General features: G+C 42.3%; 2 long non-coding RNA genes across 2 annotated transcripts; both read left to right on the top strand.

Annotated features, from left to right (window-relative positions):
* Window positions 1–396: 396 nt before the first annotated feature.
* Window positions 397–6905, top strand: LOC139061188 (uncharacterized). The gene is made up of 2 exons (XR_011515242.1): window positions 397–2848; window positions 6435–6905. It is a non-coding gene; the product is annotated as an uncharacterized lncRNA (long non-coding RNA).
* A 7312-nt stretch (window positions 6906–14217) lies between these two features.
* LOC139061187 (uncharacterized) lies at window positions 14218–26416 on the top strand. Its single transcript, XR_011515241.1, has 4 exons — window positions 14218–14547; window positions 23865–24028; window positions 24276–24462; window positions 26206–26416. It is a non-coding gene; the product is annotated as an uncharacterized lncRNA (long non-coding RNA).
* Window positions 26417–27647: the final 1231 nt, after the last annotated feature.

Raw genomic sequence — 27647 nt, 5'->3', positions numbered from 1 at the left:
CATGTGTATTGCTTACTTGAACATAACTTTTCTGATGATCATATTCCAAACAAAAGTTTAATAAAATTTTTTTTTTGTCTTCAGGGAGTTGAAATGTCACTGTTTCGCTGTCGCTCAATTGAGAAAAAATACTCGAAACAGCTAAAGTGGGAAGACAACGAGCAAAAGCCGTGTAACAAGGTCATTTTGGTTTATCAAACAAATATGAAACAGTTGCATATAAACGAAAGGCTTCTATTGAAACTAACTCAGCACATGCCGAATACTTTGTCCAAAGAAAGTGCTGTAAACTTAATTGTTGCTGTATGAAAGATGCTGGACTTGTACATTATACATTCATTTTTATATGCCTCTACAGAACAGACTTAATTCTTTGAAATATTGCCCGCAGGGGCGTCTGTGTGAGCAGGCGTTTGGTGTGTTGCGACACCACGGACCCGAGCAGCTGGGGACTAGACCCTATCATGCTTTACCTGCGCATAGCTTAGCTGTGTTCGATGAAACGAAGATCATAAGAGTTAAATCAGTGCTGTGAGTTTGAACCTTTGAGGCCCCTCAGTGGAAGCAACACAGCTCTTTGGCCTTGGCTTCACATAGAAGGCACCTAAGGATTGATCCATCCGGGGGAAGTTGGTAGTTGATTTTCCGAGCCCGGCCCTGGTCGTATGTTTTATCTTGGAAATAATCTGCTGCAGGTGCAAAGGTTAGCCAAGCTCAGATGGGCATGGCCCCATGAGCGCGGTTTTCCTGCATGTATAGTGCCAGAGGTTGCGTAATCTATAGTTTCTTTGATGTGTTGAAGCAAAAGGCAGTAGCTCCCCTCGGTCTGCACATCTTACGATCATGCCGGCGACACTCAACCACTGCTGCAGAGTGGACTGCTGCAGAGTGGGCAGGAAGTAAAACCCTGCTTTTCTTTTTCACCATCCTGCGTTTCCTCTTCGCCATCAGAGACGGGAATCAAGATACAGCTACGGTTCTTCAGTTTTTTTTAAGCAACCAATGTTTGCTTGGGTGAGCAAAAATGCTTTGCACACGTGATGAACTGCGTCCCGGCTGAATCACGCCTGGTGACGCTCTGCCAATTTTGGGATTGCCAGTGCCATTGGTGCTTAAATCCACGTCTGAGTCGCTGAGATGCTGTGGGTAGAGAGCAACACCTTGCTCTTCCCTAATTTTGCCATAGAATGTCATTTTGTCCATGACTAGAAAGAAACGATACCATATTGACTGTAGAAAGGTTGCAAAGTGCCACTTTGATCACAAAAAAGTATCGGTGATGATAACTTTTCTGATTTAAAAAAAAACGGTTGATTCTTTAGCGTACTCTATGCTCTTACATAAAAAAAAACAAAAAATGGTGAATGAACACAACACTCCAGCAATTGACCCATTCTGTTGCACCCTTGCCGTCCAACATTTTCAATAACAGGCAGCTGCTCCAAATCTCATAGATGCAGTTTGGTCAGGGGGCATTGGCATAGCCAGGGTAGAGGGTCAAACCCCTCCCGCCTCCCTCTACCCACCCGAAATTTTTTGACGAGACCCCCCGCTGCCACGGAACAGAAAGTTTCAGGAGGGGGCTCCGAAAGGGAGACATGGGTGAAAGGGAAAGCTTGAATGTGAAAGCAAGGCAAGGGCTTGTGGCAATCCAAAGAGGGAGGAGCAGGTTGTCATGTCACCGTACCTAGAACTTGTTTATCCAGTTTCCCCACAACCGCTGTCCTGTCTATAGTAGTAACGCTTCCTCGCCTTCTCACGTCACCTTCCTATCCCCTCCCACCCCCCCCCTCTTGTATGGGCATGGTGAATTAATTGTGGCAAGGCCGTTATACACTCATTTCGCGACTGCGTCAGTTCTACCCATTCTCTGCCCTCTCTTCCCCCTCCTCTCTACCATTCTATCTAGCTTCCCTCTGGACTTGGGTGTAGGAGAATGATAAGCGCTGCAATTTCTGTAGTGGTCTTGCAGGGGGTCATGGGTAATTACAGCTGTCAAGAGGCTAATGTGGCAATGGACGCCCAGGGGGCTCCAGAGGGAATTGTATGCATTCGAGGTAGTGCAAAAGTCCAAACGAGTTTCTCGCGTCTTCTTTCCTTTCTGCAATGCTCCTTCCATGTATATGCACGCTTGAACTAACCCAAACTTTTGAAAAAAAGGAAAAAGCTTTGCTCTAAAAGAATGCTGATTTGCGCACGGCAAAATATATCACGGATGGTGGTGCTGGGCCAGGGAAGCTAAGAAACCAACATAACAAACAGGCGGGAGGGCAGGTAGGAGAATGGCCTTGAAGACCACGCATAAACAGAAATATAGAAACGTCAGTGGCCGCTGCACCATTCAGCAAACCGGTGAATGTTCAGGAGTGTGATACTGACTAACGAAGAAGAATGTTAAGAAGGGGTGTAGGGGGATGGATATGAGGAGAAGGGGACGCACATAAAAGGCATCAAGAATGAAGTTGGCCGATAATTATGTGCATAGGGAGAGCGTATCGTCACTGCCCGATTGCTCAACACCAGACAGCTGTGGCCAGTTGCCTAGCTGAGGTTCACCTGCCACGTCGTAACACATGTTGATTGCTGCGGAGAGCCCATCCTAACTAAACGTCTCGGCAATTTTCAGAACAGACGTGTGTCAGAAGACGCAATGCTTTCAAATCTCTCGGAGCTACTGGCCCATATTTTACTGCAAACTGCAGTTGCCGTAATTTTCACAAAGGCTTCTAAACAGGAAGCAGCCCTGCTTCAGACTATCTGCCTCATCAGTTCCTGAGCGGGATCGCCAGATGATCGCAAGTTACTTCCAAACATCTCATCAAACAAGTCGGACAGCAGGTCACCAAAAGTAAGTGAAACTTGCATCATATGATACTGTCGAAATTCTAGTGCAGAGTTTCATTCCATTATTTTTAAATCTAGAATAATAATATAGCATGCCTACAACTCCAAAAGAACGATTGAGTGATAGGAAACTTGCAAAATAGTACCCGCTCTCTCCCATACATAGCCCTGGCCGTACCACGTACTGGAATGCTTGGCAGGAAAATAATGATCTCCACTGTTATGTGGGCTGCTACAAGTATGGCCTGCAAACGAGAAGACGCATGATAGTGCACTGTCTTGTTTTTGTGTGGCCCTACTTTTAGCGCCGTTCATTTTTCCAAGTCATGTACCAGCTAGGTCATCGACAAACGTTATATAAATGCAGCAATTTGCAAACAAAATTTGGTTTTTTAAATACTTTTAAAGATAGCATAAGAATGATAGCATAATTTGATGCGAAGTGGCTGCAAAACTTGCACCCTCATTAAAGCATTCTTGTCCGCTGAGTGTTAGGAGTTTTTGCATGATGCTTCCATTCTCTTTCTGTGTGTGTGTGTGCATGTGTGTGTGGTAATTGTCGGCGGAAATTCCACCCCCTCACCTGAAATAAATTTCTGGCTACGCCACTGTCATAGTGTGTACATGCTAATAGCGTTGATCAACTGTGTGGAAATTTTGAGGTATCGTTACTGCTTTCGACAACCCTGCATGTTTGTGTAACATAATTTACTATCTCTATACTTATCGTTTGTGTGCCTTTTCTAAACTCCTCATAGTCTAATTCTGCTCCTTCCTGGTGTGTTGCTGCATGCAATACTTAATCTGCCTTCCTGATTGGCTGGGGCCCGCCCATGCCGCGAATCGACGTCCGATGTGTTGCCACTCTATCGCTAAAATGTATCCCTTGACACACAAAAGTGCCTTTGAGGCCTGCTCAGTGCACTTCTCGGTTGATGTCAGTGACTAAAATTTATTGCCTTAGCTAGCATCCAAATCTCCCTGTTTATTGCAGCCACTGCCCTTTCAAATTCGAACGTTTGCCTTTCAATCTCTGGCACCCTGCACACTTCGATTTGCACTTCCTTTAAAGTATTTCGCAGATCAGTAACCCCTTTGGCTATTTTCTTTGTCATCCCTCTCCCCAATCACATCAGTATGTTAATCACTCTGCCCATTATAACCACAAGGCAACCCTCCTTCACTCTGTTCCACATGTATTGCTTGGCTTTCACTATCACTTTCCTAACAGGTTTCCCTGGAAGTACGCTAATCTGTACTTGCTCACCTGCATCTACCCTCCAGTCCTATTAAGTAGGTTTGGCATGATTGAATAATAGTTTGTAATGAATAGATGGCATCATATATTGGTAAGTGTAGTTCATAATAGGCTTTTTGACACAAAGGGAAAATGCTTGTTTGAATGTACTGTGTTTGAATGTGCTGGATTTGCAGTGATTTTGGTGCTGTTACAGAACTGTGCACCGTTACTGCAGGGTATTCAAGTGCTTCGGACATAGCCAGGAATCCAGCTCGCCAGATTATTCTTGGGAAGCATCCGTTAGTTTGCACTGCAACATGACAAAGCCGTTTGATTTATTACTGATCTAACACTGTGACGGTGATGTGACTGCAGTAACTGATGGCCGCCTCTGCATGGTTTGTATGCAATCAATCCATTTGCTCTAGAGCAAAAAGGTACTGCAGTGTAATGGTAGAGACCGTAGTGTCATCAAGTAATACATCAGGCAGGATTGTGGTTGTCTTCACAGATATGTTTAACAGATTGTATATGTGTATGCCACTTTCACTGAGAGAACCTAATTTGTCAAGCACCATATTGCTTTCACTGCACTAAAGCAAAAATGATGATGAAAAAAGTTTACACTATTTACAAATGACTAGCTGATAGAGACACGCAGACACCATTTCTATTGTTATGTTGGCAATGATTTCAAGTAGTACATAGAGTTTTTAGAGGTGTCAGTGACCCTCCTGGACTACAGTGCATGTGTTACTGCACTGCACGGATTATCTTGTAGACCTGTCTGTCTCTGTTATTTGTATTGTGCGTTCAAGTCGAAGCGTTCTCACAATTCACATGAGTTGGCTAGTTTCATTTATTCTACTGTTTGCAGTGTCACTGACAGGGCAAGAATTGTTTCCTTGATGCACGAAAGTGTGGCGGTATTCTCATTCACCACCAAACTCTATGCCATTCTCACCTCCATGAAATATGTTTTTCCCAATGTCGTTCATACTATTTCACATTCATTTCTTTCACATGCTTTCATATATGTTACTATATTGGTTTGTACTTTTGTTGTGCTGCATAGTACAAATATTGTGCTGCTTAAAAAGTATGTAGTAAGTAGAACCTCAGTGATACGTTTTGAGGAAAATGCATAAAAAAAACTACAAACCGATAAAATGTACAATCCATTTGCTAAAAAATTTGGCACACTCAACTGTAGTTGATGTCTACGTTATGTAAAGTGTTGCGCGAATCATTGCAGCACAAGATGCTGATGCACATAGATCTGGTTGGGCCAGAGCGACTCAAGATGCGCGTTGTTTTTGTGGCTTCAGCAAGCTTACATTTTTATTCCTTGAACTCGGCCTAGATTCTTTTGGGCGGAGCATTTTGATGAGAAGTTTTGGCGCGCCCACTTGTCAAGAATCGTTGCGGCACAAGAAGGTGGCATGTGTCGTGGTTGTGGGGCCTCAACTACCTCAGACGCATGCTGTTTTAAGATGGCGATGGGAAACAGAATGAAATATAGCTGGTGGGAAATGCCGGAATGCAATGCCTCGATGCCGCCAGAGTTAAACATGATGCTCACTTCGTGCCACCTGCAAAGGGAACGGCGGTGAATTTGAGTTATTGCCCATTAAAGATGTGCAGTATGCTTCCCTACGTGCTGTGAAACAGATAGGTGAAGATGCTTATTGTAATGATTTGGAGGAAACAGCTATGAATGCCAAAGTGCAACGACCTGCAAGGAGAGCTGCAGGTACTGGACTATAAAACCGAGGCATGGTGGCATTTTCACATGACAGGAATTGGCAAGTACTGTGAGAAAGCTGTCATTAGGAGCACCTACTGCTCATGATCACAAGTGCCTCACTCCTTTTATTGTTTATATGAAATCTAGCACCCAGGAAACATACAATAAGATATCATAAGTCATATGTTTAAATATCAGTTTCTGTCTTATTGTGCTGCATTGCAATGTGAAAAATAAAAATACAGAAAAAGCATGTCATATATAGTCACTTGTATGAATGCATAATGCAGTGTTGCATATACAAAGTAGTTTGACAATATTAAGCATGATATCAGAATCGCATGCAAAGTCCAACCTCTGTGTATTGGCTGTACGAGTTCGTGCCTATTAAGAATGGTTATAGTTCTTTACACGCAGAGAGAAAGTTGTGCGAGATGTGCTGCACAAGTATACTGCTGGCATGACACTAATGCTACATGGTTTGCTACATTTTGCCTACAAGTGTGGCCATCCTTTATTGATTGCCAGCTATAGCAGTTTAGTTCCATCACATCTGTGATGCATTATTTGCATTGCCTTCCTGTGCTCCCTGTGACTCTGCAGGTTCCATGCCATCAGGGTCCCTGGAGCAGGATCAGTTGCTCGTTTCAGTGCAAGGTCGGCTGCATTTGTGCCAGCTATGTGCTTACAAGACTAACGACAAGACGTACATGATGGAACACTTGCGCACACACACAGGCGAGCGCCCCTTCAAGTGCTACCTCTGCCCGAACACGTTCGCTCGGAGGTGCAACCTGAAACGGCATGTGAGGAGCCACACAGGCGAACGTTGCTACCAGTGCCGCCTGTGCCCAGAAAGATTCACTGACAGTGCTACCCTCAATCGGCACGGGCGCTGTCACACTGGAGAGCGTCCCTTTCCTTGTGTGCATTGCAATGCATCCTTTTCGCGCAAAAGAAACCTCTCCAGTCACATGTCCTGTCACACAGGGAAGAAGCCGTAACAATCGGAGGTGGACGGCTTTTTCTTTTTTGTAGATGAACTTATGAATAAATTTTAATGGCAGATGGTGATTCATGAACTGCATTGAAAGGTTTCCCGCTCCCTCAGTCATGGAGCTTTTTGCAATATTACATACAGGGATGTGCATACATCTACTTAGGGCAGGTAGTGACCGCGGATCCGGATCATGGGACTGAAATAATCAGAAGAATAAGAATGGGCTGAGGTGCGTTTGGCAGGAATTCTCAGATCATGAACAGCAGGTTGCCATTATCCCTCAAGAGCAAAGTGTATAACAGCTGTGTCTTACCAGTACTCGCGTATGGAGCAGAAACCTGGAGGCTTACTAAAAGGCTTCTTAAATTGAGGACGATGCAATGAGCTATGGAAAGAAGAATGATGGGTGTTACGTTAAGGGATAAGAAAAGAGCAGCTTGGGTGAGGGACTAAACGCGAGTTAATGACATCTTAGTTGAAATCAAGAAAAAGATATGGGCATGGGCAGGACATGTAATGAGGAGGGAAGATGAGCGATGGTCATTAAGGGTTACGGACTGGATTCCAAGGGAAGGGAAGCGTAGCAGGGAGCGGTAGATAGTTAGGTGGGTGGATGAGATTAGGAAGTTTGCAGGGAATACATGGCCACAATTAGTGCATGACCGGTGTAGTTGGAGAAGCATGGGAGAGGCTTTTGCCCTGCAGTGGGCGCAGACAGGCTGATAATGATGATGATGATGATCTCTTAAAATATGGCAGTCTTGGTTTCACAGGGTTACTGTACAGGCTTCATAAGTAATGATTACAAAGAATGCTATGCACTATGATAATTCCCCTGTGGGGCACTTCTGCTCTAACTTTTTATGGTAGTAGGTGATCTTAAACTTCAAGAGGGAAGGTAGCATTGCTGTCTAGCCATGAGAATTTCTTAAAGAGCGTCTTCATGTGACATCACAGCTATGTCAGCATATTGAACACTTGTTTTACCATGAATATAGATTGCCGTAAAGTGTGTCTACGACTGTGTAAATAAGTTTCTTGAATACGCACATAATATGCAAAGTTAGCAAAGAAAACAGAAAAGTACAATTTAGGCCAGGGCAGTGTAGTATGGGCCTGATATCTCACGCTACCTGCAAATATATTGATACATACGTGGTAGAGTTCACATTAGAGATAGTTGTGCTTCCTAGTTCAAGTCCTCATGTTTTAATAACATTATTTGCTAACATAGCAAGACTACCATGTTACACACTGTTTTAGTACAGACAAAATCACTTTGCAGCTTTATTCTCAAGCTGTTCACAAGGTGCAGAGCATAGCTTCAGTGCAGTTGGGCTTAAACTGCAATATCAGAGCTGTGGTTGTGCACTAGAAATCCCCATAGTACTGGTTGGCATTTGCACAATAAGGCAACCACATGACCAAGTGGATACTGGAACTCTAGAGAAGCCTGGCTTGAAATGGTAGGTGATACCTGTGGCATGAGTCACCTGCCAAAATATCCAGCATGTGGACCGGCGTGCAAGATGTCCTGCAAGGTTACTGCCCTCACATGGTTCACATGAAGTGGTGACAGTATCGTATCTCTCTCGTGCTTACTTCAAAATGCATGAAGATTACCATAAGGTAGCATACCCCACCTATCAGGGTTGCTGTGTGGATTACACACTTTGAGAAATAACTGGTGCAGTGTGATACACACTGCACCAGTTATTTCAACCTGCAAAGCCAGTTTTCCCCTAACTTAAAAAAATTTCTAGATGTCTCTAGATTTCTGCGAGCATGCAGTTGGTCAGTTTGCCGATATGGTTCCATGTGAAGATAAACTGCTATATTCTTCAAGTAGATTGCAAAAACTATAATTTTAATTTATTTTTAACCTTGAGTTTAAAAAGTTATAGTTTCAAGTTTTTGTGACATTGCAGTGCAAGCTGTTGTGCTTACAGAGCTTCTTTTGAAGACATATACACAGGAGATGTCGGCGTGTTTGTATTTGGCTCTACATATAAAGCACCGTTTACTAGGGAAACCTTTTTGGAATTGTACCTAAGATGAGTGCCCAACCTCAGTTACAGATTGTAATGGTGCCGAAGGCGTGTGCTTCTTCACGACAGCAATGTAAACGATGTGCAATAAATTTTTCATGCCGTGTACCACTGTAGCAGCATCACGTTTACTTGCTTCCATGTCATTTGCAGTGAAGCACGCCAATACACAGCCAATTTTTTTGCTTTTTCTTTCCTTCGTGGCAAAATTCACTTAAATATGGCACCTCTTGGGCTCTGTCAAGGTTTCTTTGCTCATGGAGGGTGCCTGGTAAATTTTAGTACACGTGCATAGTCAGCTGCTGCTCTACGACTGGCTTGTCGTGTTTGGCACTAGGTTCTAGGCATATATCTGTTGGCTTACATTGAGATTTGCCTTGCTGCTTTGTTTGGTGTTGTAGCATAAGTTTGTTTCGCCAGCTGCATATTGGTATGTCCTTCACTGTGCACAAAAATCGACAGCACAATGGCAATAGTGCAAAGTAGTACATTGTAGTACTCTTGCACTATTGCCATTGTGCTGTTGATTAGCACTTCATTAACGAGACTGGGGCACCCACAGCCAGTTTTTTTTTGTGAGATGTGTTGGCTGCACTGCCATACAGTCTTATGTCATACTTTGGATAGTAATACGAAAATGATTTACGGTTAATGAACTCTAAGTACCTTTGCAACAGCAGTTCCACGTATTGCTCATTGGGACATTATAGCAGTGGTTTCTTTTTTCTCTAGATTTGGACTAATTTCCTGGGGACGTATTCTAAAACTATCCACTTCGCCGATACTATCATCTTGGTGATATCGCTGTCAGGCACATGCTGATTGGCTGGTTGAGCAAAATTGAATGACATATAGTGATTGACCAGCCAATCAGCTCATCCGATTTTGCTAAAACAGCCAATCAGTGCACACCGGCGGTGAAGGCATGGCCAAGGCGATAGTATAACTGAAAGTGGTCATTTCAGAATACAGCCCCTGTTTTCATAAGCAATGCTTCAAATCCCTAAATCTAGGGAAACTTCCCTATGGTTGGCAGCACTGCACAACACTGAGCAGCCTTTATCGTCATTCTGAATGCCATCTTTCTTTTCCATTTGTGAGAACGTAGTCCTAGTAGAGGTTTGAATTATTTTTTGTGTCCACCTGCTTCGACAAAAACAAACTAAAAACAAATTAGAAACTGTTTTCATTACTTTTCTTGTGTTTGAGCTTATTATCTTATCACAACAAAAAACAAGCAGGCAGGCTACAGTGACGTGTCTAACGATCCACATTGTGATCGATTTTCCGATCTCGCAATATGTGCGTCTTCACAGAGAAGTTCAGCCCTCTGAACATTAAAAATCGCATGTATGGAGAAACCAACAGCTCATTTTCTGCTCCTGTCAGTTCAGAAGTGCAAAACGCCAGCAGTTCCGCACCATGTAAAACAGGCTAGATATGTATACATCAGTGACATGTATTAAGTCTTATACCGTTCAGAAAGTGCCTTGTTGGAATGAATGATATGAAACCATAATATCATTACTTAACTTACTGCCTGTGTCATCATTCCATGTTTTTCTTTCTCTGTGTTCGTCTTTTATTCATATTTTATTAGCGGCTGTCAATATCACATGGAGTAAACACCAACTAGACCAAAGTCAAGTTCTTCTGAAGATTTCATGTGCTGTTGTTAAATGAAGTTGCGATGAATGTATGGTTCTTAAGCCTCATTCGTAGCAATCTTCATTTGTTTTATTCCCACTTGTTTTCTATAACTTTGTAATGGCAAGAATGAGCTTACCTAGTGGGTATCTAATTTTTATGTAATGCCCTGTACTCTCACATAGGGCATTTTGGCAAGTCTGTAGCTGTATGCTACGGGTGGATGGGCTGTGACAGTTAAACTACAAGTACTAATGCACACTATAATGCACTGTGTTTAATAGGTACTATCCAGGTAGCAGCTGATGGCCATTGTTGTGAGACATGTGCATCCTCTGAAAGGTGGCCAAAGGACAACTAGTACCCCCGTATTCTGAATAAATGCTGTTTTATGGTGCTTCGTAATTTGGGCTGATCCCAGAGATAGTCATGTTGAAATTTGATTGCACTAGCCTCTGTATATACTGCATAATTTATTAGGGACAATTTTCTACATATGTACCATATCACTACGTGACTTTGAATTGACGCGGAAACATATGGAGTACTGATTTTGGGTGTATCTGTTTATGTAGGATATATTTTTTTCGTGTTTGCATTGCTTACTTGAAGGCAACATTCCTGGTTGATCATACTGCGAGTGCAATGTAAGTAATAGTTTTCACCCTTCAAGCAAGAAACTTATTACTCTGCTGCTCTCACTCATTCTTGAATAAATATGTAAATAAAGAGATAAATAAATTAGGTATTATGAACAAAAGCCACAACTGGTACAGCAAATTCAGGAGTTGTGTGCAAAGTGCCAGCTGATAAGGTTCCTCTAGCGGGTGGATAGCTTTCTCAGTCGGCTTGTTCAACAACAGCATAGAATATGTAGGATATTTAATCTGAGGAAAGTAGCTAGTAATTTGATGTAAACTGACAAACGACCATTGAATGTGGCAAGCTCTTCATTCGAAGTGACAAACCTGAATGAACTTGTGTCAAACAGGGCTGCTCAGTCTGGTGTAAAGCTTCTCTTGTACCCCATGTTGTAGGCCTCACAGCACACATATAATACACATATACGCTCCAAGAATTATGCCTTAAGGGCAAGCCTTCATCGCAATAAAAAAAACGCCATGTTTCCAATATTACTGGTCTGTATGAAATGATCTTCTGTGGCACTTTTACATGTATCAACAAAATTGAAAATTCTAGATTTTATGTTTTAGACGGAGCGCGTTTTTCTAGTCACTTTTTGGTTTGTCCCACACTAAAGTGATGCAAAGTATTTTGCACATATTGCACATGCATAGAATTCACGCTGTGCTTTTATTCCAGCTTGTATTTAATGGTTGATGACTTGCCTAATCTAACCAGCAAGGAGTTGATAATAGGAGACAAAACATGAGAGGAGCATCATTACACATTCCTGAGGTACACCCATGGCTTTCCGCTGCAGCATGTTTACACCATCTACCCTTTTGTGAGAAAAGCAGTGCGCAACACTTGAAGATGTGTTTATTCGCGAATTCTTTGTTTGATTGCACAACATGTTCTGTACATTGATAATAAATTTCATGAGTTGAACTTGTATTGGAAGTGATCTTATATATGGTATAGGTGGTCAGCGAATCCTGACTTATCCGCTCTTTAAAAAGACACTCTAGAAAAAGTATTGCCACTAGCAAAATGCTCGTTGCTTAGAAGGAATTTGTGTTTGTGCAAAATGTAATCTGCCATAAGGATTATGCGTTTTACTATAACTACTAGCAGTATTCTTCAAGTTCACATCCTCAGGTTAGGGCATGTGCTGCTCTAACCATCTGCTAACGAACAAGTTCTTACATGAAAAAAAATCACTATGGGTAAGACTTGCTTGTGGCTATGCAAATAACCAATAGCAGTAGCAGTACTAATCTAGCTACCTTAGCACCACTGCATAAATTTCGCACCACTAAGTAGGCTATAGAGATATCTCCTGTTGTCTGTTGTTTTCAGCTATGTGGATTAGATGATGTTATTTTCTAACAATGAAAAATACTTCTTATATGGCCTTGTAAACATGCAGGGCACTTTTCAACAAGCATTGTGTGTATGTTCTATACATACACATAAAATCTATGTATAGATCATATCTGGCACTGTAGTCTTCAGCATTCTAAGATTCAAGTTGTCATCGTCGCTCCGAAGTTTTTTACTGATAAGAAGTCAAGGAACATTAAATTGTTCAGTTACTGTAGAAGAGCCTTCACCAGTACTTGCCAGTCAAGCTTTTGATTTGCCAAATGATTGCTGGCAGGAGCATTGGGACACATGATCTTTGGAAAAAGTGGTATTGTTATCAATAATGTGAACAACTAGAAATTAGTGTTAAGAACAACGATGCTTGTACCTCGAAAAAAATATATTTCAATCTTAAGATGCAAGCTTGGCATTGGATCTCGCCAAAGCAACTCGAGCCACTTCACTTTGTAGCAGACGACAAATTAGGTTTCCGCATGACTGACATGTGCGTGATGTCATCATATATGTGTGTGCACGCCCCAAGGCGACGGCGTCGCCCAGGTAGCGACCAGTCGCTGCTCTCAAAGCGAATTCTTCGGAAACCGAAGCATTACAGAATACGGGCCCTGATTTGCCATTCTTTGGTGTCATGCATACAGCATACAGCACAGCATTCATTTCAATAAAGAACAATAAAAAAATCATCCAAACCACATAATTGATGATAATTAAAAGGCGCTCTTTTTAACAGTGCAAAGCACATAGCGCTTCTCGCATACGTTTCGCCGTAAAAGTTACTGTTGCGCAAGCTGCCGTGGCGATGGCAGCTTGCGACGGGGGGAGTGACGTCACTAGCTTTTCATATATAAATGATACCAGCCTGTCTGTAGCAGCTGATGTCATTATAGTTGCAGCACAGCTATGCATAGGCAACGCCAACGTTATAGTGCAAAAGTAAAGTAAAAAAAAATACGGCAATACGACCAGCGGCGGCGGGCTGCCGCTCATCGTATTTCTGTGCAGCCCAGGGGAGCCGCGCACGTCCACATTCTCCTGCGGCTGAATAATTTAGTGGTTTAGGTGCATTGGTCTCGGCCCGACCCAGAGCAAAACCGGAGAAGCTGATTGGCTGTTATGATTTGAACGTGCAAAACCGCTCGAATCGTGCGAGTCGTGTAAACTACGTCACGCGAAAGTGATCAATAGTGCACGTTGAATACAATGGAGCTCTTGAAGTGTGCAGGAAGGCGCGCTCGTAAAGCTCACTTGCTACTATATACGCCCCCCCCCCGTCCCCTCCGCGCGCGCTTCACACGTGTTTTGCTTGTGTTTGCGGAGTGAGTTTCGTCGATCGTTCGACGTGTCCTGTTAGATGACGTTAAAGTCGCGCGACACACGTTTCGATACGCGGGCGCAGCACCGCGAGTAGAGCGACGCGGGAATTTAGGCCTTTTCTGGTGACTCGTGATATTCGTATGCACAAAAATAAACTATAGTGCGTTCGACACTTTCGTTTGCGTCAGATGGCCGGCGCGCGCGGCCTGCAGAGGAATGTTTCGTACGTGTGCAGAGTGGCGCGAAAGAAAAATCTTATCAACGCCTCCTTTGTCGGTATTGGTATTATCTCGAGTTCCTCATCAGTAGCGATGGCATTCGAGGTTAGAGATAACGCGCCGAACTGTGAACCTCAACAGGCCACACGCAGACGCTCGGCGGTGGTGGTGCTGCTTTGGTTATTCTGCTCGCGCAGTAACCGGTCCATAGGGGACGCATGGTGATGTTTTCGTCGTGAGTACCTCGTCCATAGCGATGGCCTTCGAGGTTCAAGATAACACGCCGAACTGTAAACGTCGAAGGCCACGCGCGCACACGCCTCCGGCAGTGCTGCTTGGATTATTATCTCGATCGCGCACTGACGGATCCAGAGGGGAGGCCTGCGGGTGCTGCCCCCATTTCCGCCTTCATGGACGCTACCCTGGATCCTCCCCCATGTTCACTAGTCTACAGTGTTTAACTGATGCCCGAACTACAGGTGAAATTTTATTTAAACATGTTCATGGTTCAATTCGTGATGGTCATCCAGAGGTATGAAGGCATGTGCAAGTATTTTCACCTTTAAAACAGACATAAAAAACTCAATATCATCTCGCAAGAACTTAAGTAAATGCTGATTCCATGTCTAGGTAATCCAGTAATTTAATTGTTCACTTTATTATTCTCAGTTTTTTATAATTTAACGCGTGTAGCCATATTTGGCTGATTCATTGTAACACTTGCATATATGTGGAAAGAAAGTGTGGTTCCTCAAGGTCAGAAAGTTTGAGAATTCTTGCGGGAATAATTCATGCATTTATTGGAAGGATATTTCTTCATTTACTTCAAGGTCAGCTTGCTGCTCGTGAAACTGCATGGAAGTTTATGAAATCTGTTAAGCACGTGTAACCACATCACTTAGAAGGTGAATATGTTGTAAAAGGGGATACTAGACCAGGCCATGTTTGCGCAGAGCTTCATACTTGGTGCAGTCTCTCAATTGCCGGTACTATGGGCACCTGCTAATTATTAGTGATCGACGTGACAGCTGTAGATGGTGGCTTTGTGGATGGCCTTCACAGACACCACTTAACAATTGAGAGCAAGCTTTAGCTCAGCGGCTGCTATCTAAATGCATGGGAACAGAGAAATAATTTTCCTTTGCAAACACTACAGCAAATTTGATTGTTTTTTTTGCATTTAAAAGAAAATGTTAAAATTTAGCATTGTAGGAAGTGGACTTTTTTATTTAGGCCAGCTGTTTGTGACGAAAATTTCTGAAGATTACAAAATAAAAAATTTGAAGTATCGAGTTTAAGCTGCGTTACTCTGTTAATAAAAAAAGAGACTCACAATTACGTTAACTGCACCTAATAGTACTGCTGAAGTGAACAAAATTGACGTATTATATACCGCTCTGAAATGTACCACTAATCTGCGAGTAAGACTTTTGCAAAATCCTTGTAATCTAACAATTTCACCTAAGCTGTAAATTTGCTTTATATGCTTTAACAGACACAAGTTACAGAACTGCAATATATGTTTTTGATGCAAATTAATGGATTGGTAAACTTCTTGCTTCAATATTTTTTAATATTATCATGTCTTAGAAAGGATTTAAAAAAAATTCCAGGCCCTAAATCAGAATTCCGCTTGTTACAATCACTTGAACTTAACTTTATTTCTGAAATGCAGTCAATTTCTGTCAAGTCGGTGCAGTTGTCTCATGAAAAAATTTTACATGTATTTAATAGAAAGTTGGAGGTGGTCCTGAGCTGAACCTTTCTCTAAAAGAAGCCTTGTGAATATGGGTGAATATCAAGCTATGCAACATTAATTGTTAAGTCAGTATTGCTAATCTCACAAATATTCATAAAGAATGTGTGGTTGCATAGTCTAGGAGCAAATCTGTTGTGACAACACACATTTTCAGTTTTCACAAGAGCGAGAGAAAAATCACAGGAACTGTGAGAAGAAAGTTGTCTCTGCTTTGTCTGGCACCTAAAGTTTCTTATGCTGCTAATATTTCGGCATGTGCCAACTGGACGCTTCAAACAGGTGCAGCCAGCGGCATTGCAACATACAAACTCTGTTCAAACAATCCAGCGACTTCAAAGATACTGCAAGTGTGTGCCTGCCAAGCCTCCACAACTGCATCTAAAGCTTTAGCGAAGGTGAAAGCCAAGACCGCAGCTGAAGTCACAGCCAGAGTTGCAACACGTAACAAAACACATTAGCCCCGACAACATATGCTGCCACAGGCATTCTCGCCACAGCCTGCCAACCAGGAGTTACACATGATATCACATGCACATTCTCGCAGCCTTAATTTGGGATCGAGCCATGAACACTAATCCACCTTCAATGGGTATTTGACCCCGCAGGGGTGTTTGTGTATGCAGGTGTTTGGTGCGTTGCGACATGTACCCAAGCACATGGTGGTCGGACCTCGCGTTTAACCGTGCACTGCTTAGTCATGTCTGGGGAAACGGGGATCTTGAAGGTTGAGCCGACGCGGTGTGTATGGACATTTAAGGCCCTCGGCAGTGGCAAAACACCCCTTTGGCCTTGGCTTTACGGAGATGGCACCCCCGGACTGACACACCAGGGGGAAATTGCTATAGTTGCCTCATCCTGTAACTTAGCTTTCTGCAACCTTCATCATTCTCTCTCACTTTCAATCTTTCCTGACAATTCACTTCATTTTACTTCCGATCTTCCCGGCGGGAAAGGTTAACCTTGTATGGAACAACCAACCTTAGCTGTACATATTTGGTTATAGCGGAAACGCACAGTTGACGTCCGCAGGACTTGTTTTTTTAAGGACCTGCGGCATCCCCTTGTTGGGGCTCCATGGTGGGTGTCTGATACTGAAGAAGTATTTAAATACCAAAGAAGTATTAATTTTTTTTCAGACTGAAAACTTCCTCGCTGTCAAGTCATTTACTCTGAGAAACCTAGAAAGGCTACGAGAACGATTTTGCCTTTTCCCGTTTCCAATTGTCTAACTCAAACAATTGGTTCAGGCTATAAGGCATCGAAACTGACATCCCTAACCCTCTCCGTGGCTTCAAATGCTAAAGGTTTGGCCACAATTTGCAGAACTGCCGAGGCCAACTGGCCTGTGCTTATTACACACAAGCATCTATCCTAATCCTGTGAAGACGTTCTACACTGTGCAAACTGTAAAGAGGAGCATGCCACGTACTCGCAGTCCTGCCCATCCTGGAAAAGAGAGAAAGAAATGGTGACAAGGTAAAAGAGAACCCATCGTTCAAGGAAGTATGGAGGCTGGTGTTGTACCTTCAAAGAACAACTTTGCTGAAGTTATGCATGAAGGGGCAGCATCACAACGGCTTCCAGTTGCTGTCCAGCCCACGTGTAGTGAGCCGGTGGCAATGCCATCCTCTCCCTTTGTGGCTACAGCCAGCGCTGCGCCGCTGCCCCAGAAGGGGCCACGGAACTCTGGGCCGGTGGCCTCCAGGACCTCATCTCTTGGGGAAAGGCCCTCAAGGCGAACACACCGCTTGCAAGAACGGGTGCCATGTGCCCCAGAGGAGTTGATGGCAACAATTTTCACCCAAGCAGCATATCCAGTGCCTAAGGGGTGGTGGGAGTCTGAGAAGGCCTCTGTAGTCTAATTGTTCCCCACCACACAGTGAAAATTTCTTTTTCAACATGGGAACGTAAATGGTTTAATGGAATGTCAAAGGCCTTCTTCACAAACTTGATGACGTTAAAGAACTCATTCGCAACCATAGTCCCAGGCTGCTATATGTTCAGGAATTACACCTCAGAAACACATGCAAACGAATTTTCTTCCACAATATTCTATTTTTCATAAAGACAGTGATGATGCAGTCATGTTATCTGGTGGTGTAGTTATTGCAGGCAATAGAGACGTAGCCTGCCGCAAATTAAAACTCTGTATGCCCTTGAGGCAGTTGCTGTCCAAGCAGTGTTCCTTAATAAGCTAGTTACTATCAGCTCTATATACATCCCTCGTAACTATCAGCTACATAAAACCGAATTTCAAAATTGCACAGACGAACTTCCTGAGCTATATATTGCTGTCGGAGATCTTAACGCACATAACACTTTATGGGGAGACTCCCACTGCGATGGAAGAGGGCGGTTAAAAGAAAACTTTCTCTATTCATCTGCTGCATGCTTGCTCAATAAGAAGGAGCCGATGTACTATGCTGTTACGCACAACACCTACCCCTCAATTGACTTAAGCGTGGTATCCAGCACTCACCTGCTGTACCTCGGTCGAGTGGAATGTAATTAAGAATCCTTATGGAAATGACCACTTCTTGATAGTTCTAAGTCTCACAAAACGGGATGAATTCTCCCCACATCCTCTTTGATGGAATGTTGACTCGGCGAACTGGGAATTATTCCTAGAATGTACACATTTAGAGAGGAAGGACATTTCTAGTCTTAATATAGACAATGCCGTGGCTTACGTCACAGGTTTTATAATAGACACTGCCACAAAGTGCACCCAACAAACGAATTCACTTTCTAATAAACGCCGCATCTCCTGGTGGAGTGATGAATGTCAAAAGGCAAGGAAAAAACAAAATAAAGCTTGGGATCTGCTACGTTACTGCCCAACTGCTGAAAACCTCGTTAATTTTAAACAACAATGTCGCAGGGCAGAAGAACACGTCAGCAAGCTAAGAGAGATAGTTGGGAGAAGTATATATTCAGTATTAATTAATATGCTGATGAGAGAAAGGTCTGGAACCTGGTAAAGAAATTAAAAGGCCGGCAGTCTAATCCTCTATCCTAGTAAGCACCCAAGAAGACATCCTGGATAATCAGGCAGATTTTCTATGTCAGCCTTTCGAAAAAATCTTGATTGCATCACACTACAGCCACTATGCGCATTTGTATGCCACGTGCCTCCAAAGCCTTGCATGCAAGGTTTCCGATGAGGCAGCAGTGCTACTTGCACTTACACATTTTAGAAAACCATCCTTTCAAAACTTATGTTTTAAGCTCACAGGACACTTTAAAGCCATTGTCATAATTTTAATACATTTGTGTTTCACACACTGTACAGCCACTCTGTTTTAGGGCCATATAGTGCCATGTTCCATCAACGCTTTCCGCTTCATTGTTCTATGAAATACTCATAATCATCTTGATTGCACTATTTGACCAGACCTGGCCCTTGCGCTATTAAACATCACATATCATCATCATGATACGTATTTGCCTAACATGTCTCGCAAAACCCTTTTTTCTTGTTGAGTAGTTCAGAATCAGTTCGGTTCAGAACCGAAATCAGAATCGGTTCAGAATCGTGCGACTAGATTCATCCATTCTTCATATTCATATAACATCAGCGTTTCACACTTAAAGGCACAATCTAGCTTGGCATCTCTTGCTTTTCGTCGTCGCATCGCCACGCTCTCTCTTTATCACAAATTTTTTTACAGCTCACTAAGCCGCCCGCCTTACGTCACGCCATCATCTTCACGCATGTCACAGCGCACCAGCCATCAACTCCAAGTTTCTCGTCCTCGAACACGAACTGTCACTTTTCAATCATCATTTTTCCCTCGAGCTGCCAAGGACTGGAACGACCTACCCATTAATGTCGCTGCCATCACATGTCATTCACAATTTCTAGAAACTGCTGAAACTTGTATTTCAATGTAACACCTGCCTTTTCCTATGTTCACATGTTAACCACCCCTTATGTAATACCCCGAATGGGGTCTTTAAGGTAATAAAATGAAATGAAATGAAATGAATGATTAAGTGATATATGTTTTAATACTGTCAAGGTTATCAAGGTGTTTGTCTTAAAAGGTACTGTAGGTTTGCTTTATCATTCTACAGCTTTACTGGGCAATGGTCTGACGCACACACACACGCACGCACGCACACACACACACACAAACACACACACACACACACGCAAACACACACACACACACACACACACACACAAACATGCATTTTATGCTGCTGTGCCTGCATGCATTATACAATAGTAACACACTTACATAGGCCTAGACAAGTCACTTGTCGAAACATTGGCTCCTGCTTTCACCAAGACAAGTCCACTTGTCGAAACGTTGGCTCCTGCTTTCACCAAGACAAGTCCACTTGTCAAAACGTTGGCTACTGCTTTCGCCTTGTTGTTGTTTTGCTCAACACTTACATAGGGTAACGCATAGTCTTATCGCTGGCCATTAGACATAATGACCCATTATACTTTTTTTGCATGCTCAGAAATTCCATCACCATAGTTGTCCATGAAGAGAATATTGCAGCTGTCTCTTGGAACAGAATTCTTTTACTAGTTATATGCAAGCAACAAATGGCGGGGGGGGGGTGTATGGATGCTTTACTAATTTAAAGATTGGTCCTCTCTCTAGTCTCATACGTGTTCAATAGAATATGTAGAAATATAGCCAAAATTACGACTACAATGAGTGCCGACCTGCTCAAAGTAACACATGCGCAGAACACTGAAATATTTGCGCTGTTTCCACTTGCAGTAGTAGTACCATGAAATGCATTTTCTCCATTAATTAACTTGTATTATGTTACCTGAAGCCGCACATATTTAGGATTATTAAGAAGGGAGCAACAACAACGTGATTGATGGTAGATGTTCTTATATGGTGCGTTTCTTCTCAGTGTGCTTTAACATTGCAGTTATATTTTGGTTATTATGATGGCATGTTAGCAATGCATGGTTTTGTATTCCTTATCTTAAATTTTATGGTTCTCAGAGAAAGCTATGATATCAGCCCAAAGGGTTGCATCTACTGCACTGAGACTGGTCGTTTATGGGTCCAAGGAAAGACTGTGTTATCTGGTTTCAAATATAAAACCTTTTTGCATTGTAGATTATTAGACCACATTATTTTCTTTTCGCTTTGCATAGCACTGGTATTTATTATTTCCCATTACATTACTACTGCATGGTGTACCTAGAATCGTTTCTTCCTTTTTCTGTTTGAGAAACCAGTATTATTTGCCCTATTTTAGCAAACGTGTTTTGTACACCGTTGCTGTCGGAAGGGGCCATGAATGCATGGTTTTTATACCGTGTTGGTAGCAACCATCATATAGCTTCGGTCCAGCCTCCATTATACAACTTTGAAGTGGTACTAGAAATGGGTGTTTTGTGTAGTTTAGCGAGTCTGTAGCTGCAGGTTGCACGTAACTGGGCTCTGGAAGTCAGACTACATGTACCAGTGTGCTCTACTGGTACTGCATTCAATAAGTGCCATCCATGTAGCAGTCGATGAAGGACCTAGGTGGGAGATGCGTGTTTTCTGGCAGGTTGCAAAAGCACTACAAATTATTGTGCATTCTTTGTGCATGTTACGATGCCCTATAATCTTGGGTCATCTTTAAGAAAATCATATATATATTTGATTTAGCCCCTGTATTTGCTGCGTAATTTCTTGAGGATATTTTACTGCTTGTGAACAATTCTCTAAATGTTATTTCAGATCACTGTCCAACAAAAGATTTAAAAATAAATGGACCAAGTATTCATTTTAAGTGCATATAAATTAATTTTTAACATGCATATTGCTTTCTTGAAGGCAACTTTTCTGATTATCATACCTTAAGCAAGGGGTTAAAAGGAGTTTTTGCCCCCAGGCAAACAAAATGCCACTGTGCTGATGTCATTCGTTTCAGAAAAAAAGCCAGAGCTGCTGAAGTGGGAGTGTTCATGGCAAGAGAAGTCTAATGAGATTATTTTGGTTTATCATTGGGACCCCTGTTATATGCTTATAACGATATTGTACAAATTAACAGCTCTGTAGATTATGTAATCTACGTGGTACCAGTCTATTCTTTTCTGGTGAAATGGCTGATGACCTCATGGTGTCTGCAAATTAAGTACTAAATAAAATATATGCATGGACTATAGCAAATTCACTACACATTAGTCGCTCTGAAACCAAGACTGCACTCTTCCATGCGAAATCCAAATTATATGATACGACTCTTAAGCTAACCCTTAAAAATAACGAAATTGAATTTTCCTATACTGTTAAAACTCGCGGTATTCTCTTTCACGAATATGTGGCATGGAATTACCATACTGAACAAGCCGTAAACTTTGCAGCGTTTTAGGTGTGTTGCGCCGGTGTCAGAATATATTTCCTGTAAAACAAAAACTATTATTATATAACACTCTTTTTTTCTTCACGTTTATGCTAGTCATCTGGTTTGGTCCACAGGCTCTAAAGCATCCTTAATTAATATGGTCGTCCTGCAAAAAAATACCCTGCAGTGTATTGTAGATGTATCACATAACGCACACACCGCTTAATCATTTATAAAGTATAGAATTTTAAGAGTAAATAGTTACTATGAATACCAGCTTTTGTCAACTTTTAAATCAGGAATACGCAGGGGTAGTACCCTCTTACATACTTTGGCTGATTTGCAATGAAATCTGGCCAGTCGCCTCACTCGACATACAGAGAATTGGTATGTACCATGTTCTCGTACTAATTATGGACTGCAAACATTACATTTCTGTCTTCCGAGTTTATTGAACAAACGGAAATTAACAGTTGAAAATTCACGTATCTTGTCCAAAACTGATATACTACATAGGATGTCCTGAATCTGCTATTCATGTAATATTAGGTCATTTTTGTGATGGTTAACTGGTATCGTGCAATTATCTATTGCTTTGGTAGTTAATGTTTTTATGTATTTCAGAGTTTTATATTACGCTTTGCTATGACAGGCCACATGCATGTCCCTTTTATATTGTCACTCTCCACTGCCTGTAATTTTCTAATTTAGTTTTGTGGCTGATGAGGCCAGTCAAGCTGGGAAATGCAGCTTTTTTGTCATCACACCTAACCCCGTCTTTGTTTACTCCTATGTATCTGCCATGTGGTTGAGTAAACTCAAACTCAAAACAACTGCATATAAGTGGCAGGGCTTCTTTGAATATGGTCCAGCACTATGTCGAATGTTTTGTCAAAGAGAAGTGTGGAAAAGTTGATCTTGACCTTATGAAAAATATGTTAATATTACACTACACACTCATTTTCATGCACTCTTACAGAGGGGCCATAATTTAAGAAATATTTAGAGAAAATAGGCAGAATCCAGTCATCAGCATTGATTCCTCTTTGGTAACCTATCTGGACAATGACATTTAAGCTGCATTTCTTGTTTCTAAAAAGCTTTAGGTACCCAAATGGATGCTCCAACCCAGGCCTAACCAAATATTGCCTTGTGATATGACTCTGACCTACGCGATTACGCATTCAGTGTATTGGTGCAGATATCTTGAAGACCAACAAGCAATATATACTAAAAACCAGCTGGAGTATTTGTCAAGCTACTCCTTATAAGTGTAAAACCTGAATGTGTTTATATCAAACAAAACTCTTCAGTCTTATCTAAAGCTTCTTTTGTGCCTCACATCATGTTATACATGGTGTTCCAAAGCTATTGATCTGTATAGATCAATTTTCTACTGCATTTTTATGCGTGATGATAATTTTGAAATTCCAAGATTTTTATGTTTTTGAAGCAGTGTTCTGCTTTTTATCACTCGTTAATCTACCCGACGAACGTTTATCACTTTGCGCATGTGCAACGGAAAGTACATGTTGGTGTGTTAGGCCAGCTTCACTGTCATAGTTAATGACGCTTAAATTTTGTCAAATAATTCATTATATCAGGCTGGACGGCAAAGGAGCACCAAGACATATTCTTTTACCCATGCATTTTCTTAGCAGCATAATTACAGCCCCCATGAGGAAAGCAGTGATAAACATGTTCGGATGTGTTTATTTTCAGGCCTCCCCGTGAAACGGCACGAAAGGTCTTGGAAACTGATGCCCCACATCAAAAGTTGGACTCTGATGAAAAGTGGTTTTATCCACAATTCAACCGGTCTGCAGAGCCTGGACTGTGATCTCTAGAAGAAACATTGCAGTTAGCAAAATACAGTCAGTGTGAAGGTATCTTTGTTCACCTCCTGACAAACTTGCTAAAATTGTCAACCTAAGATTGGAGAATGTAGTGCTCAAGAACACCCTCAGACCTATTGGTGATTATGATTTCCACACTCTGAAAGAAAAAAAGCACTGCGAAGAAGACTTGTGCAGGATAACGAAAATTGTGATTAGTAACAGTAGTGTAGTAGCAGTTATAATCGTGGGCATTTATTATGCACTTATTCCACATCTCTATATCATCACCATGCAGTGCCTTTCTGCATTGCCTGCATGGGCACATCATCACCATGGACTGTGCCTGGACCCTCCGCCCTGTCTCTTAAGCTTACCAATAGGCTGGCCATAACTGCTACATCATATCTGGTGTATGTGGTTCTTGTTCCTCTGCCTGCTCGATCTACCCTGTAACGCCCACTTGCCACTATGGTAAAGATGTGGTAAGTCTCCACGGATACCACTTGAGCCCATTGTGTGCCAGAATGTTGCACAATGAGTAAACTGGCGCTTCCACCTCAGTGGTCACCAGTGAGATCCTCGTATCTGTTCACTGAACTTCACTTCTCAGTGAAGATTTAGAAGGCAGGCTTAACGACTACAACCGAGTTAGTTCTAACCGATGCGATGGTGTCCTCCAGCTCTGTCGTATCTCCTTCTATCTCATGGGCATGACGAAGACCTGGTTCTTGACAGCAGACCTGCACAGCAGCTTTCACAAATTTTTGCCATATCGACAGTCCCTTCCGCCCTTGAGAAAAAGACCCTTGACGCTCGCAAACAGTACCTTGGAAAGTCTTATACCTTGTACAGATGGAATGTTTTTGAACTTTGTCTTTCCATGAACTCTGCTACGGATGAATCCAGCAGATTCCACCAAATGCTCAAATGTATTGGGGCTTCGGCCTTCAATGAGCTTGCCATCAAAAACCTAGCTACTGTCGCTGATATCGTCGCTACTTGTGAGCTCCTTCACAAAGTTTAATTCATACTGTTGCAGCTGAATTTCACAGAAAACCATTCCATGGGAGATCCCCCGTCGCATGCGATGATTCAGACAATAATACGCGAAGAACTGCATTCTCCTGGCTTGTCTAAACCACTGGTTTCATTTGCTCCATCTTCTGGTACCATTTTGCTTGACTTCATGAAGCTGGTGTTCGCGACTTGCTGCACATGCAAACCAACCATGGGTCATTGTCCAACCAATTTTACCAGCCCACCTGGCTGCGCTCTCTCCCAGCGCATCGAGCTACCCCTACTATCCACCCTGGCACACCAATGAAACACATTGTACTAGTGTTTCAGTCAATATGAACTGGTGTGCTGTGCCAGGAAATTTGCGCCATCATACTTATGCACTTGCTAGGCTGCAGGTATCTTATATTGACTAGTGTTTTGAACCCAATCACAACTACAGCTGCAATTGTTTGGACGTATTGTGGATCACATTACGTTATTCTCGAACTGTGCACAAAGCTCATGTCGTCTTGTAATGCATGCAGATCTTTCACCAAGCATTGTCTGAAAGTTCACGCCAATTAATGAAGTCTTTGTATAGGTTGTGCATGTTGCTGTAGTCTCGACTGTGCATTCCTGCACGACAAATTGTCTTTGCTGCTCTGATGTTTTTTACAATTGAGGAAATCAAGGAAATTGTTATTGAATCAAGTTTGCGCAACAGTGTCATTGATGAGTGTTTGTATCCAAGCTGCAAGCTCAGTGACAGCAGCTATTGTTTCAGGATCATTTTTTTCTCTTAAGGTGCAAAAGATGGATTGAGCAGACGTCATGTGCAGTGTCTATAAAAGAGCCTTCACCAGTACTCACCAATCACACTTCTGATGCACTGAGTGAGTGCTGGGAAGAGCATTGGGACATTTTTGTTTGTTTGTTTGAAAGAAGAGCCAATGTCACCAAGACTAAGGGTGTAGAATGATTTGGGTTCAAAACAATGGTGGGGCTTTCTTATTGGAAAAAAGAAGATATTCCAATCTTATGAAGCAGGTTTGGCATGAGTCAGTGAATGATTGTTTGTAATAGATATATGAGATCCTAATATACCGTGATGTGTAGCACCGTGATCCCAATTTAAATATGGCTGTCGATTCATAGATGAAAAACATTGTATAGATGTGTTATTAGTATTTGTGCTGGCTTTAACAGTGATCTCTGTGCTCTTACAGATGTGCCCATGCCTCCTCCAAAATGTTCAAGAAGTTGTGTTGTTTGAGTTTTGCCAGGGATTCAGCTTGCCCTGCTCTTCTTGAAAAGCATCCACTTGTTTTCTCTGTTGCATGACACAGCAGTTTGATATGCGATCGACTTACCATTGTGATAGTGATATGACTGTTTACTGATCGCCAACAGTGCTTTTCTTGCCCGGAACAAGTGTAATGGTAAATCTGCTTTCTGCCCTGCCACTCTACTGAAATAATATATAAAAAACAAAGACAGAAGTAGAAGAAGCTTTTATTGAAGTGACTGATATGTAATCATCAGCGTAATGAAAAAGGCAATGTACAGTCGCCCAAATCTTTAACTGGTGTGCGGGAGCGGCGACTTTTCCGGGCGTCAGCGCCGTATGACGCGGCGAGGCTGGAAACAGCCTAGTAGACGATGGGCCCAGCTGAGCGCGCTTTGTCCGCATGCGCTTAGCCTCAGACTGTTTCCAGCCTCGCCCCGTCAAACGGCACTGACGCACGGAAAAGTCGCCGCTCCCGCACACCAGTTAAAGATTTGGGCGACTGTACTTGCACAGAACATAATATACAGCGTTAAATTATGCCTGTCTTCAGAGATCTGTGTAGTTGGTACTTGGGTCAGTGACAGAAATGCTAAACGGTAGATAAGTCACTTTCAGTACTTTGAAGTTTCATCTTGCTTTCGGTAAAGCACTGGAAGAGGGTCATGGAAAATGCTTACAGTGCGCTAACAGAGCACAAAAATGTGCCATAATCCTTTTCTACCAAGAAATGTGGTGCCTTATAACGAATATAAATGCTACGTTTGTTTATTTATTTTAGTTTTGCATTGATATTTTCTTTTATAATAATTTCTTTTTTTCATTCAAATTGTCATGAATGCAACTATATTCATATTTCATTTCATATGCTTCATGCATTCAGATATTAGCATATGCTGTTGTTGTGCTGCACTGTATAAAGTTAGTGTGAGAAAAACATGTACACTTCGTTTAATAGGTGATGGCATAATACAGTGTCGATTATACAAAGTAATTTGACTGCTTAGGCATAATATCAAAATTGCATGCGAAATCTGACTTGTATTGCCGGAGGGAGTTTGTATTCGGAATATTTATTTTCATTTAGAGAGATAGAAACTTGTTTGATGCACATGCTGCATTGGTGCTCTGCCGCCACAACAACAATGTGTGGTCTGGATAGTCCAATATTATTGCATATTTTGCCTACAGATGTGCCAATTCTTTTTGGCTGCCAGGTGTAGCACTCTAGTTCCATCAAGTGTGTTCCCATTGTTCACATTGCCTTCGTGCATTCCCTGTACATTGCAGGTTCCTTGTTGCCGGGGTCCCTGGAATGGTACCAGGCATTCGTGTCCGTGCATGGAAGGCTGCATTCCTGCCGGGTGTGCACCTATGTGTCCG

This window comes from Dermacentor albipictus, chromosome 6 (genome assembly GCF_038994185.2).
Source record: "Dermacentor albipictus isolate Rhodes 1998 colony chromosome 6, USDA_Dalb.pri_finalv2, whole genome shotgun sequence".
Classification (NCBI taxonomy): domain Eukaryota; kingdom Metazoa; phylum Arthropoda; class Arachnida; order Ixodida; family Ixodidae; genus Dermacentor; species Dermacentor albipictus.
Note: the sequence above shows the minus strand (reverse complement) of the source record. Positions and strands in the feature narration are given on the sequence as shown.